Source organism: Spermophilus citellus, assembly GCF_964194105.1.
Source record: "Spermophilus citellus genome assembly, chromosome: 15".
NCBI classification, from domain to species: Eukaryota; Metazoa; Chordata; class Mammalia; order Rodentia; family Sciuridae; genus Spermophilus; species Spermophilus citellus.
The window spans coordinates 33,615,820-33,627,930 of record NC_138195.1 but is presented as its reverse complement, the minus strand read 5'-3'; the positions used below and the strand labels follow the sequence as shown (position 1 = coordinate 33,627,930).

The following is a 12,111-nucleotide window of genomic DNA, read 5'->3' as shown; positions in this document are numbered from 1 at the left end:
TGGTGGTAGTATGGGTGAGGAAGAAAATCACAGTGTCAGACCCGAAGCTGAGTGAGGGGAGAGGCAAGCTTGCACTATCTACAAGAACCCCAGCTCAAGAGTTAACTCAGGCATTATATATGATGCCACATAACTACAAAGAATCTCCACGGAAACAATATTCATCTGTCGCGTCTACCCGCCAGCAGGAATGACGACAACAACAGGATTCTTCTTTAACACGCTTTATTGGGAGCATCCATTAGGTATAGATGAGAGGAAAGACCCTGAGCCCGAAAAAACCACCCCTTATATACTTCAACTGCGGCCCTGCTCGTACACCATTGGACAAAGAGCGCATAGCAACACAGCAGCAGCCAATAGAATGATAGACCCAGCACTTGCACACAAGGCAAGAGACACACAGTTCCAGCTTGTGCAAAACAACAAGCACTTCTTGAAAACAGTTTGTTCCAGGAGCTGGACAATTGATACATTCCATTCTAGGGAGTGGCTGAAAACAAAGAACTGGGTTTCAGCCCAAGAATTAGGCTCACGCCCACACAAGGCAGCACAGCAAAATAGCTCACCACAGTTCCCCCTTTTTAGTTTTGTTCGAGCCATTTGAAATTCTCCCGATCCAGGAAGTGTCCTCATGATGACCCCTCCGATCAAGGGTGGCATTCAAAGGCCAAACAAGGAAGTCACCTTTCTGAGTGCAATGGGCAACATTTACCCTTCAGAGTGCAAAGGCTGTCTTCCTAAGACATGGAAGCCTTCCAAGGTGCAATGACAACAAGGTCACTTGGTGTGCAAAGGCCATCCACATCAAAACAGGGGTTTTAGGATTTTGCCAAGCTGGCTAGCCAAATTTGTGGGGAGGCCCCAGGTTCCAGTGCAGCGAGCGCCTGAACTACCTTGACTCTATCACTCTGCTGTGTGCGTCGCATACGACAAATCATCCAAAGGCATAAGACAAGGCCACAAAGAAGCATAGCACTAAATAACCCAACCCCTACCCACTCTTTAAAGTAGGAAAATATAGAAGAAGCCCAGGAGGCGAAGTCTGCAACAGAAAGAGGTTCCACGCGTGTTCCATTTAAGTTGGCAATCTGAGACAGCAGTTCTTGAGTGAGTCGCTCTCCTTCCTGGGTCCAGTTTCCCTGTAAAAATCTAGACAATCTATTACTCTGTTCCATGGAAGCAGTCATATTGTAATATAAAGGAGTAACACACACATACTTATAATGAGATACACATCCTAACTGAGTAATTTTATAAACTTCCTCTACTTGTTCTTGTATTATATCTACTCTTTGATTAAGCAAGTAGATACCAGCAGTAAGATGTCTTTTGATTTCTTCCACCGTAGTTAAGGCTTTAGCTGTTTGATCTACTACACTATTAATGACTTGAGCTGTTTGTACCTGAGAGGCCATAGCTATGGCTGCAGTGGTAGCTGCTGCGGCAGACGCCACAATAGCTGTAACTATAGCAGCTGTAATGCCGAAATCTCTCCTTTCCCTGACCAACTGTACCAGGGGAAAAGAATTAGGATCGGCCTCAACTGGCATGGGCACAAAGGTCGGAACCTTTACCACCAAAGCCAATGACAAGGAAGTATTCCAACACTGGGTTAAATAACACTCTTTTACAGTACAATTAACTATAGTAGAATTGTCAGTATGATTAACAAGTAAGAACATGAATGGCGGCTGAACGCATATTTCAGCAGCAGGAAAAGAAATATTATAGAATTCTTCATTGATAGTGATATTTGATAAGTATTTTTTGATCCCAAATTGACATGCATTTCCAGAAACATTTTTAATCCAATGAACTCCCTCGTTTAAATAGGCTATAGCGGAGAAGTCTGTTCCCGCTCCCACCTCATTATATAATACCCAAGAGTACCAAGGCCATCCTGCCAGATTTGTCCTAGTAGAATTTCCACTAATATTAAAAGAAAACCCCCTGAGGGGAGGGGACAATTGGAACCCCGGGGCAACTTGTTTTTCTGGAACCAGAGGACTCTGACAAGGAGTAAACTCTGGCGGAAAGGAATAATTGGGTGAACATCGTGGCCCAGGTCTCATTTTGATAGCATTTGGTGTCCCCTGATACGTTGGTACGGTTACAAGACTAACCATAAGCAGGGTGGTAACAGGGACACACCCTCCGTCAGAGGAATTTTCTGAACCAGACTGTTGACCACTGACAACCTGTGAGAGGGCTGCCTGTAATATCCCTAAAAATTTTTGAAGCTGCTTGAAGCATTCGGGCGACAAAATCTGAAAATGGCTCAGCTGGGCCCTGTACGACTTTTGTAAGATTCCCTGTTGTTTCACCTCTATTGGGGAGAGCCTTCCAGGCACATAAGGCCAAAATATTAATTTGTTGATATACTACTAATGGATAAACATTTTGATTTTGGGCCCACTGACCTGTCCCGGTCAGCATCTCCACATCCCAGGCTTGTTGACCATCAGCCGCATTCGCATGAGCCTGTTGTATAGCGGCATCCAAGTATAATGCCTTAAAATCAAGATATTGTCCCATGGAGAGACAGGCCTTTGCTAAATGATACCAATCCATTGGTGCCATAGCATTAAGATATAAGCGTTCAAGCAATGCAATTGTAAAAGATGCTGTGACACCATTAGTCCTGACAGATTCAGCTATGTCTTTAACTAATTTATAAGGAATGGGCTCAAAATATCTCTGTCCCTGTGCATCCTCAAAGACAGGATATGCACCAACAGGATATGCCCCCTCCTCCTCCAGCTTCCTCCAAGTACTGCGTTTTATGAAGCCACAAGCTCCGCCTGGAGCAGTGGGTGGAGACCCTTTATGTGGAAACAGTTGTTTAGCTACAGAATACGCCGGAGGCTTCGGAGGAAGAAGGGCAGCAGCCATTGCTGCGTCATAGCGGCCATGCTCATATTCAGCCACCATTTTCTCTAAGCTTTGTTCTTCTTCTGGGGTAAAGCCTTCTGACTCACCTTCCGACTCAGACTCATCTGAATCAGCTATCTTTAATTTGCGGAAGGCAGATAAATCTGGATAGAGTTTCGGGCGTGCTCCTAACGCTGGAGTCACGTCCTTTTGTTCCTTGAGTGCACTTTCACTTAACTTTGCATTAGATCCCCTTTTTTGTTTTGTTTCATGTCTTTCTTGCTTAGATTCCTCTGACTCTGACCCAGTATCCTGATGCTCCACCAAAATCTCCTGTCCCCTTTTAGTGGTTTCAGGAAAACAGACTGATATTGACCCATGATAGAGCACTATACTAAGCCAGAGCCACCGGATCAGGGGATTACTTACCGGCGCCACCGCTCCGCGTGTAAAGTTCTGAATCCTCCCGCAAAATATCGGGGGTCCCCTCGTAGCCGACAGATGACAATTCCCGGGATTTCGGCACCACTTGTCGCGTCTACCCGCCAGCAGGAATGACGACAACAACAGGATTCTTCTTTAACACGCTTTATTGGGAGCATCCATTAGGTATAGATGAGAGGAAAGACCCTGAGCCTGAAAAAACCACCCCTTATATACTTCAACTGCGGCCCTGCTCGTACACCATTGGACAAAGAGCGCATAGCAACACAGCAGCAGCCAATAGAATGATAGACCCAGCACTTGCACACAAGGCAAGAGACACACAGTTCCAGCTTGTGCAAAGCAACAAGCACTTCTTGAAAACAGTTTGTTCCAGGAGCTGGACAATTGATACATTGTATTCTAGGGAGTGGCTGAAAACAAAGAACTGGGTCTCAGCCCAAGAATTAGGCTCACGCCCACACAAGGCAGCACAGCAAAATAGCTCACCACATTCATCCCTTCCAAAAGTGGTATACCTAATGATCTAAAGCCTTCCCACTGGGATCTACTTACAGCACCACACTGAAAACAAAGGCTCAACATGTGAACCCTTGGCAGACACACTTCAACCAGAGCCAAACCACAGAGAGCATCTTCATAGGAAATTTTGAAGTCAGGTAGTGGGATGCCTGTAGCATTGTTCTTTTTGTTTAATTTGGCTATTCAGTGTCTTTTGTGGTATTATATAAATTTTAGGATTATTTTTCTATTTTGGTAAGTAATATCATTGGTATTTTGATAGAAATTGTGTTGGTTGAAACTTCCGGTCGATTATTTTGGGTAGTACAGACATATTAACAATATTAAGTCTTCTAATCCATGAATGTGAGAGTTTTTTCCATTTGTTTCCTTTTTGTTTTCTTTCATCAATATTAGACAGTTTTCACCATGTAGAGATCTTTAACCTCCGTGCTTAAATTTATTGCTGGGCTTTTTTTGTGGGGTGGGGGAGTGATTGTCAGTGGAATTTGTGTTTCTTGATTTCTTTTACAGGTAGTTCACTATTAGCAAATAGAAACACTAATTTTCATGTTAATTTGTATATACTGAAACTTGATGGATTGATTTGAACAGATTTTTGGTGATGTCTTCAGGTTTTTCTAAATATATGATCACGTCATTTATAAGAAGGGACAATTTGGTCACCTCCTTTCCAAAATGAATGCCTTTTATTTCTTTTTCTTGTCTAATTGCTCTGGCTAGGGCTTCTAGTATTATGTTGAATATAAATGGTGAAAGTGGGAATCTTTATCTTGTTCCAGATTTTAGGGAAACTTTTCCACATTCAGTTCAATGTTAGCTGTGAGTTTGTCACATATGAACTTCATTTTGTTGAGGTATGTACCATCCCTATCTAAGTAGCTGAAAGTTTTTATCAGAAAGGATGTTGAATTTTGTGAAACACTTTTCCTATATCTATTAAAATGATCATTTTTTTCTTCCTTTCTCTTAATGATATGTACCACATTACTGATTTGTATATGTTGAATCATCCTTGTATTCTTGGATGAATTCCACTCGATCAAAGCAAATGATATTCCAAGATACTATTGAATTCAATTTATAAAATTTTCAGGATTTTTGCCACTAAGTTAATCAGGGATATTGTCCCACAGTTTTATTGTTTGTGTATGTCCTTGTCTGGTTTTGGTGTCACAGGAGTGCTCACTTTGTAGAATGTAGAATGAGTATGGAAGTGTGCCCTACTTTTCAACATTCTTGAGCAGTTTGAGAAGAATTAGTAATTGTCCTTCTTTAAATGTTGGTAGAATTCACACATGAAACCACCAGGTTCTGGGTTGTAGCTTGATGGGAGACTTTGTATTATTGATTTAATCTCTTCACTGGTTATTCATATTTTCTATTTATTCATTGTCCAATCTTATATGGGTTGTATATATCCAGGAATTTACCCATTTTGTGTAGGCTATCCAATTTGTTGGTGTATAATTTTTCCTAATAGTATCTTATGATTCTTTGTAGTTATGTAGTATCATATATAATGTCTCCTCTTCACTCTAATTCTAATTATTTGGGTCTTCTCTCCTTTTTCTTAGTCTAGCTAAAGTTTTATCAGTTTCATATTTTTAAAAAAAATCTCATTTTTTGTTTTTTAAAATTCTTTTTTCTTTCAAATTCATTTTTTCTGCTCTGATCTTTATTCTTTCTATTAACTTGGGGGTTGGTTCATTTTATTTTTCTAGTTATTTGAGGCTATTTATTTACAATCTTCTTTATAAAAATATAGGCACATATTATACTGTTATTGCTTTTTGCTATATCCCATAGATTCAGGTATGTTGTTTCCCATTTTCATTCATTTCAAAATTTTTAATTTTCTTTAACTCATTGAACATGTTCAATTTGATCTATTTGTAAAGTTTCTGAATTTCTTCCTATTCCTCTTTCTATTGTTGAGTTATAGTTCTATTCCATTCTGATCAGAAGATATATAATAGGACTTTGATGATACGATTTTGATGATGTTTAATTTAATGAAGATTGTTTTGATTTTTTTAAAATTTATTGAGGACAATAGTATGAACGATCTTGTGGGATGTGCCATGTGCTAATGAAAAAAATGTGTATTTTGCAGCTATTGGATGAAATGTTTTATAAATTTCTATTAGGTCCATTTGGTCTTTGAAGTAGCTTAGTTCTAATTTGTTGTTGTATTAGTTTTCTATTTTTTAAGATGGTATGTCTATTGATTAAAGTTGAGTATTGATGATCCCCAACTATTTCTCCCTTTAGATCTAATAATGTTTACTTTGTATAATTGGTGCTTCAGTGTTGGGTACAAATATATTTACAATTGTTATAACCTGGTGTTGAATTGATCCCTTTATATTATATGACCACCTTTTGAGTCTCTTTTTATTGTTTTTACTTAAAGTCTATTTTATCTGATATAAGTATAGCTATTCTACTTGCTTCAGGTTCCTGTTGGAATGGAACATCTTTTTATATTCCTCCACTTTAAATTTACATGTGTCTTTACTGTTGAAGTGATTTTCTTGCTGAACCTAGGCTCCTAGATTGGGGTGATCCAATCACCATAATGTGGAAGGTGAAGAGCTTGTCCCTGGAGAATAGGGAACTGTAACAGCTAAGCTAGGAAATGGTGATGTTCTGTGTGAATGTCATACAATGGCAGCACAGCCTGAGGGATGGAGAGATGCCATGGTTACAAGCTCCCAGAGCAGGACTCACCCTCATAGTCAGTCCTGTTTCAAGATGCCATACAGCTGCAACTTGGTGGGAGCTGTGGAGTTGTACATTGTGGACTTCTTCTTTTTAAAAGAGTAGGCATAAGGGCTCCAAAAGGGTTCCTAGCTTTAAAATAGGCTCAGGTCCTACAGCAACTGCAGGATTCTCTAAAAGTAAAGACTCTGTGTCCACAGCATTAATAGGGGCCCTTGGAGGCTTCCTGTTTACTTTTTGCATGGAGGGGGACATGACTCTTGGTACTAAACCCATACAGAAAAAGATGGTATGTCAGAGACTGAGCCCTTCACTCTCTGCAGCCATTCTTAGTCTCCTTCCTTCACAGGCTTTCCATTATTCCCCTGCTGCTCTCAAATGCTTTACTTCAAATACTCTCATCCAATACAGTTGTTTGTTATTTTGTTCCTTTTTTATGGGGAGCACAGGCATGAATCACTTCTAGTTAGCCATCTTGCTCTGCTTCCTGTAACAGCTTGCTTTTGATTGAAGAACAATCCTCTATTTATAAACTTTATGTACTTATTTTTTTCTGACCAGGGCATAGAAGTTCAGGGGGATTCCTTATGGTACGGTGGGAGAGGAAGAGGACATCAAGTTAGCCCAGGCCAGTCACTTGGATCTTGGCAATCAGTGAGTTGGCAGAGGCCACAGATGTATCACCCTCAAGTTCTTGTACTTGTCTGAGGTCACCAGCCAAGAAGGAATGTAGTTTATGCCTAAGGGAGAGTCCTGGATGGATTTGAAGGAAAGAGATAGTATCAAGGGCCAGTTCAGTATTTCTCAATCCATCAGACTGTGTCTGGGAAACTTGCAGCAATGACAAAAGATTAGGTCTCATTGTTCCCAGTGTCTAAGCAGAGCTGCTTATATTTCCCCGGCCAGTGTATGTCTGTCCTGATTCAAGGTGCCACCTGCCATTTTATTTCCTGACTTATCTTCTTTTGGAGGTCACGCTCAGTTATCAATGTTCAGATAGCCTCAGACTCCTCTTTAAATAAACAGATAACTGGAGGTGGGGATGGAATCTTTCTTCAGTCTCAAGGACAGACTTACAGAAGCAAAAACAAAGCAGAATAGACTCTGGAAGTACTGACAATCTCAGTAATAACTCTTCTCTTAGTCAGTCCTGAGGACTATGTTTTTGTTTTTGAAACATCTTTTGAAAATTTCTTACAGAAACATGCTGTTTCTTTAATTGTCTCATTTCTATTTTCTTCTTGCATAATCATACCTCCTTTCACTTCCACCATTTTACATTTATTATTCCAAGCAATTTCAGTGTTATCAACATTATTATACAACTTTATTTCAATTATTATTAAAATGAAATTTTTTAAAAATCTAGTCCCTTCCCTATATTGCTTAAAAGAATGAGAGTGGCATCAGTTACAGTCTTGAAGTGCATATGAGGTGGGGGAGGTGACTTTGACTAAAAGAAAAGGATTCCTTTAAATTCATCTTCTTTCCTAACATACTCTGCTAACAATTACAACATGCTTTATTTTATTTCTTGGTGTTTTGGAATAAATTGCATTTTATTTTGCATTTGAGTAGACTATGTACCAGAACAAAAATTAAATAATCACAAACAGTCTGTGGTTTTTGTTTTGAACATTTCGTGCAGCATGAACTGTGAGGGATGACGCAACACTCTCTCTAATTGGCCATGGTATGAAATTCTAATGTTGGACTCAAAATTCCATTGCAGCTATGAATTACTGGTAAGGTTATGTGAGGTACTCAGACCCAAATAATGGTTAGTTATCATCACAAACACCCAATAAATCCTTGGCCACAAGCTGGCGTTAAAGTGTTTTGAACAAAATTGCACTTCAGAGGGACAAAGAAATCCCATACCCCAGCTCCTAGGCACATCTTATAGCACCTGTGTTGATCTATGGCATTAAAACTGCAGATTCAATCAGAATCAGGCTATCAAAATTATCAAGGGCTCTTCTTTTTCCAAGAGCAATGCATATTTCCAGAAAAAGAAGTGCCTCTTTAAGGAAAGAAGCAGTGATCTATGAGGGAGTCCACCTTTAATTCTACTACAAGCAGGTGTTGCTAAGATTGTGACTCTCATAAGATGCTGTACCCAAAGGACTTAAAATTAGCATACTATAGTGATGCAGCCACATCAATCTTTATAGCAGCTTAATTCAAATAGGTAGACTATGGAACCAACTTAGATGTCTCTCAATAGATGAATGAATAAAGAAAATGTGGTGTATATATACTCAATGGAATATTACTCAGCTTTAAAGAAAAAATGAAATTATGGCATTGGCCAGTAAATGGTTGGAGTTGGAGAATATCATGCTATATTATATCAAGCGAAATAAGCCAATCCCACAAAACCAAAGGCCGAATGTTTTCTCTAATATGTAGATGCTAATTTACAATCAGGTAGCACTAGGGAAGAATAGCGCTACCTTAGATTAGGTAGAGGGAAGTGATGGGAAGGGAGGGGGAGGGATGAGGGGATAGGAGAGATAGTAGAATGAAACAGACATTATTACTGTATGTATATATGTGACTACATGACCAATATGATTCTGCAACATATACACTCAGAAAAATGAGAAATTATATCCCATCTATGTATGATATATCAAAGTGCTTAAATGCATTCTACTGTAATGTATAACTAATTACAACAAATACAAAATTTAAAAAAAAAGATCTTGTACCCTCATTTCCTGTTGACCAGCGCATCCTAGCTGGTGACATAATCAGAACCCCACAGAAATACCCCCAGGAAGGCCAAGTTTATTTAAAGTTGCTTTCTCTCTTCTAAGCCCCTCTTCTTCTCTTCCTGTAATCTTTTGACACCCAGCACCTTAAATTATTCCCTGATTTCTCAGCCATTTCTTCTGCCAGTTACAAAGGCCAGAGCTGTCTGAACAAAAAAATTCTGCCCTCAAGAAATTGACTTGTTCTGTTCCCATGATTGAAGACACCCTGAGAAAGAGGACCATGTGGGGCAGTGTGAAAAGGGTATGTCTTCTGACTTGCAGATCCTGAGAAACCTACTAGCCTATTTACTAGGCTGCAACCCTAGTATCATGAGAAGCTAATGGAGAAACAAATCAAAAACTAAAATTACAGTGTGTGCCTAAACGTAGGGTAGGTCTAAACTACCCTAAACAGTGAGTCATAGTTTTCTAAAGAATAGATATTTTATGTTTGTTTTTTTTATTACATTATGAAAAACTGTGAGTCCCAGAATCCCTAATGCTTCTAGAGAGCAGTGTTACAGTGTACAGTAATAAAATCAGAAGGGACTGAGAGCTGAAAATGTGGGGCTCCCTGCCCTATCTATCTTCCTCTATCTGGTTTCTACCCAATGTTCCATAGTCAGCTTATTGTAATTGTCTTCCAAAAGCTCTATTCCTTCCTCCCCACTCTGTTTTGGTAGGATTCAATGCATGCTTCTGCCTAAGAGTTACAGCACACTCCAGTCATCACTTACAAATTTTTCTGACTCTCTCAGCATAATGCAAATGTCACACAAGTATGTTATATCTTATTTGGGCCCATTATCACAGGGTTTGGCCAAGGCATGGCATATTGATGGCAAATAAATGTTCAAAAGGTGAGGTAAGAAATGCATAATCTCAGGCCCAGGATACAACCATGTTGTTCATTCAGCTTTATTCTCATAACCAGAAGCAAAATGTTAAAGGTAAAAAAAAAAAATGTAAATGATACCACATGTACCTTATCTGCTGTTAAAGACTCAAGAATGTGTCTTGGAACAATTGCTTATAATCCATAAGGTAGTGAAAAGAATGTAAATAGGTACATATGTAAAATATTCTGCTATTGGTCTTTCCTGGATAGTTACTGGCATGGATCTCATTCATATTTCAGGGTACCACAGAATAGATTGGCTTTCTTCAGAGCCATGAACTCTTGTGGGTCAGGAAGGGCCATTGCTCAGCCATTCAGGGAGTAAGATATTGAGCCTGAAAGCTAACTGCTGCCAAAAAAAAAAAAAAAGGAGGAGATGAAACAGAAAGCATAAGGTTGTGTGGAAGCCTGCCCTGTATGGGGGCAGAAGGAGAAAAGAGCTTAGACAAAACTTTGTGAGCCAGAGTGGGAATCAGATGAAAAAGAAAACAGGAATAGTGTAAGGTCATGCCAGCTAGGCAGGGGATGGAAGGAAAAAAGATACAAGGCAATCTTTTGGCCCAGGCAAGCAGTGATACCCACCATCTGCAGAAAGACCTCTATGTCCTACTTGGCCCTTCTCCAGATGATGCCCAGTACTGAGCAGGCTACAGACAAGAAAAACATCCATTTATGCCTGGTAGGCAATTTTGAAGTTGTAACCAAATCCTCTGGTAATTGGTGAACATTTCCCGTGACTCTCATGAAAATATGTCACATTATGAAGTGAAGCTATATTTGCTCAGGAGCAATGGGGTTCAGAGAAATTTGCTATGGCATTCCTTGCTGTTAAAATTCCCAAAAGACCCAGGATATCTATTTAAAAAAAATATAAAGGTCAGCACATTCTGTACCCTAACCATCCTGTACCCTAAGGACCAGGTCTGGTCATCACTATTAGTACCTTGTAATTCTCTGGTGAAGATGACTAAATAATTCTGGCACCAAATCTATGTTAACTTATCATGGATGGGAAAGTACCAATATATATCGAGTAAGCAAAGTGCCTGTTATTATACTAGAAATTTGACCTACTAAAATAATTCTCATAAAATGTGAAGTATGAATTTACAGATGAGGAAACCGGAAACCGAGGCTTCAAGAAGTGAAGTAAATGGCCCATGACCTTGCTGGTAGCAAGTAATAGAGGTGTATTTTAGAGCTGCATCTGTTAAACTTTTTGTTTACAATGATAATAGTAATAATAGATAGCAAATGTTTATATAGTACTCATTCTGTTCTTAAAGCACTTTGTGTGATTTATTTTATTCTCACAGAAACTTTATGAGAAGAACATTGTTCTTGTCAACTGTATTTTATAGGTAAGGAAACTGAGGTTGGAGAGTTTAAGGGACTTGCCCAGGGTCACACACACACACACACACACACACACACATTAACAAGAAGAGCTGGGATTAAGTCCAGAAGGTCTGACTCCAGAAACTGAACTCTCAACACATTCTGTTGTCTGTTTTCAATTATTTGGGAATTGTTTTTCAGAACTATAGCCATCTACGTAGAGAGTGTCTCAAAGTCAAAAAATGGCATGAGTAAATTTCTAAAGGGAAATGTGCCTGACCAGAGTCCTGGAGATCAAAGAAGTGACATAATCAAATAATGGAATGGAAAGACCCCTCAATCGCCTTGCAATGTTTTAATTCTGTCACACACCCCCACTGTGACCCTGACTTCAAGAGCACAAGAAGCATGGCCCACTTTAGGACTCCCATACTTCCTATTTCCAAGGCACACCTCTGAAAGACAGGAAAAACATAAAATTGACCAAGGCCTCTGCATACACTTCACAGGGAGAAGAAAAGTTCAGCCCTCACTGCTTACTAGGCACCCCAT

At 39.5% G+C, this 12,111-nt stretch overlaps 1 long non-coding RNA gene across 2 annotated transcripts; it reads right to left on the bottom strand.

Annotated features, from left to right (window-relative positions):
• Window positions 1–662: 662 nt before the first annotated feature.
• LOC308634523 lies at window positions 663–3,588 on the bottom strand. Of its 2 annotated transcripts, none has more exons than XR_014019021.1 (2): window positions 3,304–3,588; window positions 663–1,152 (listed from the first exon to the last, which is right to left on the bottom strand). It is a non-coding gene; the product is annotated as an uncharacterized lncRNA (long non-coding RNA). The 2 variants fall into 2 exon arrangements; XR_014019022.1 differs by having other exon boundaries at window positions 663–1,142.
• Window positions 3,589–12,111: the final 8,523 nt, after the last annotated feature.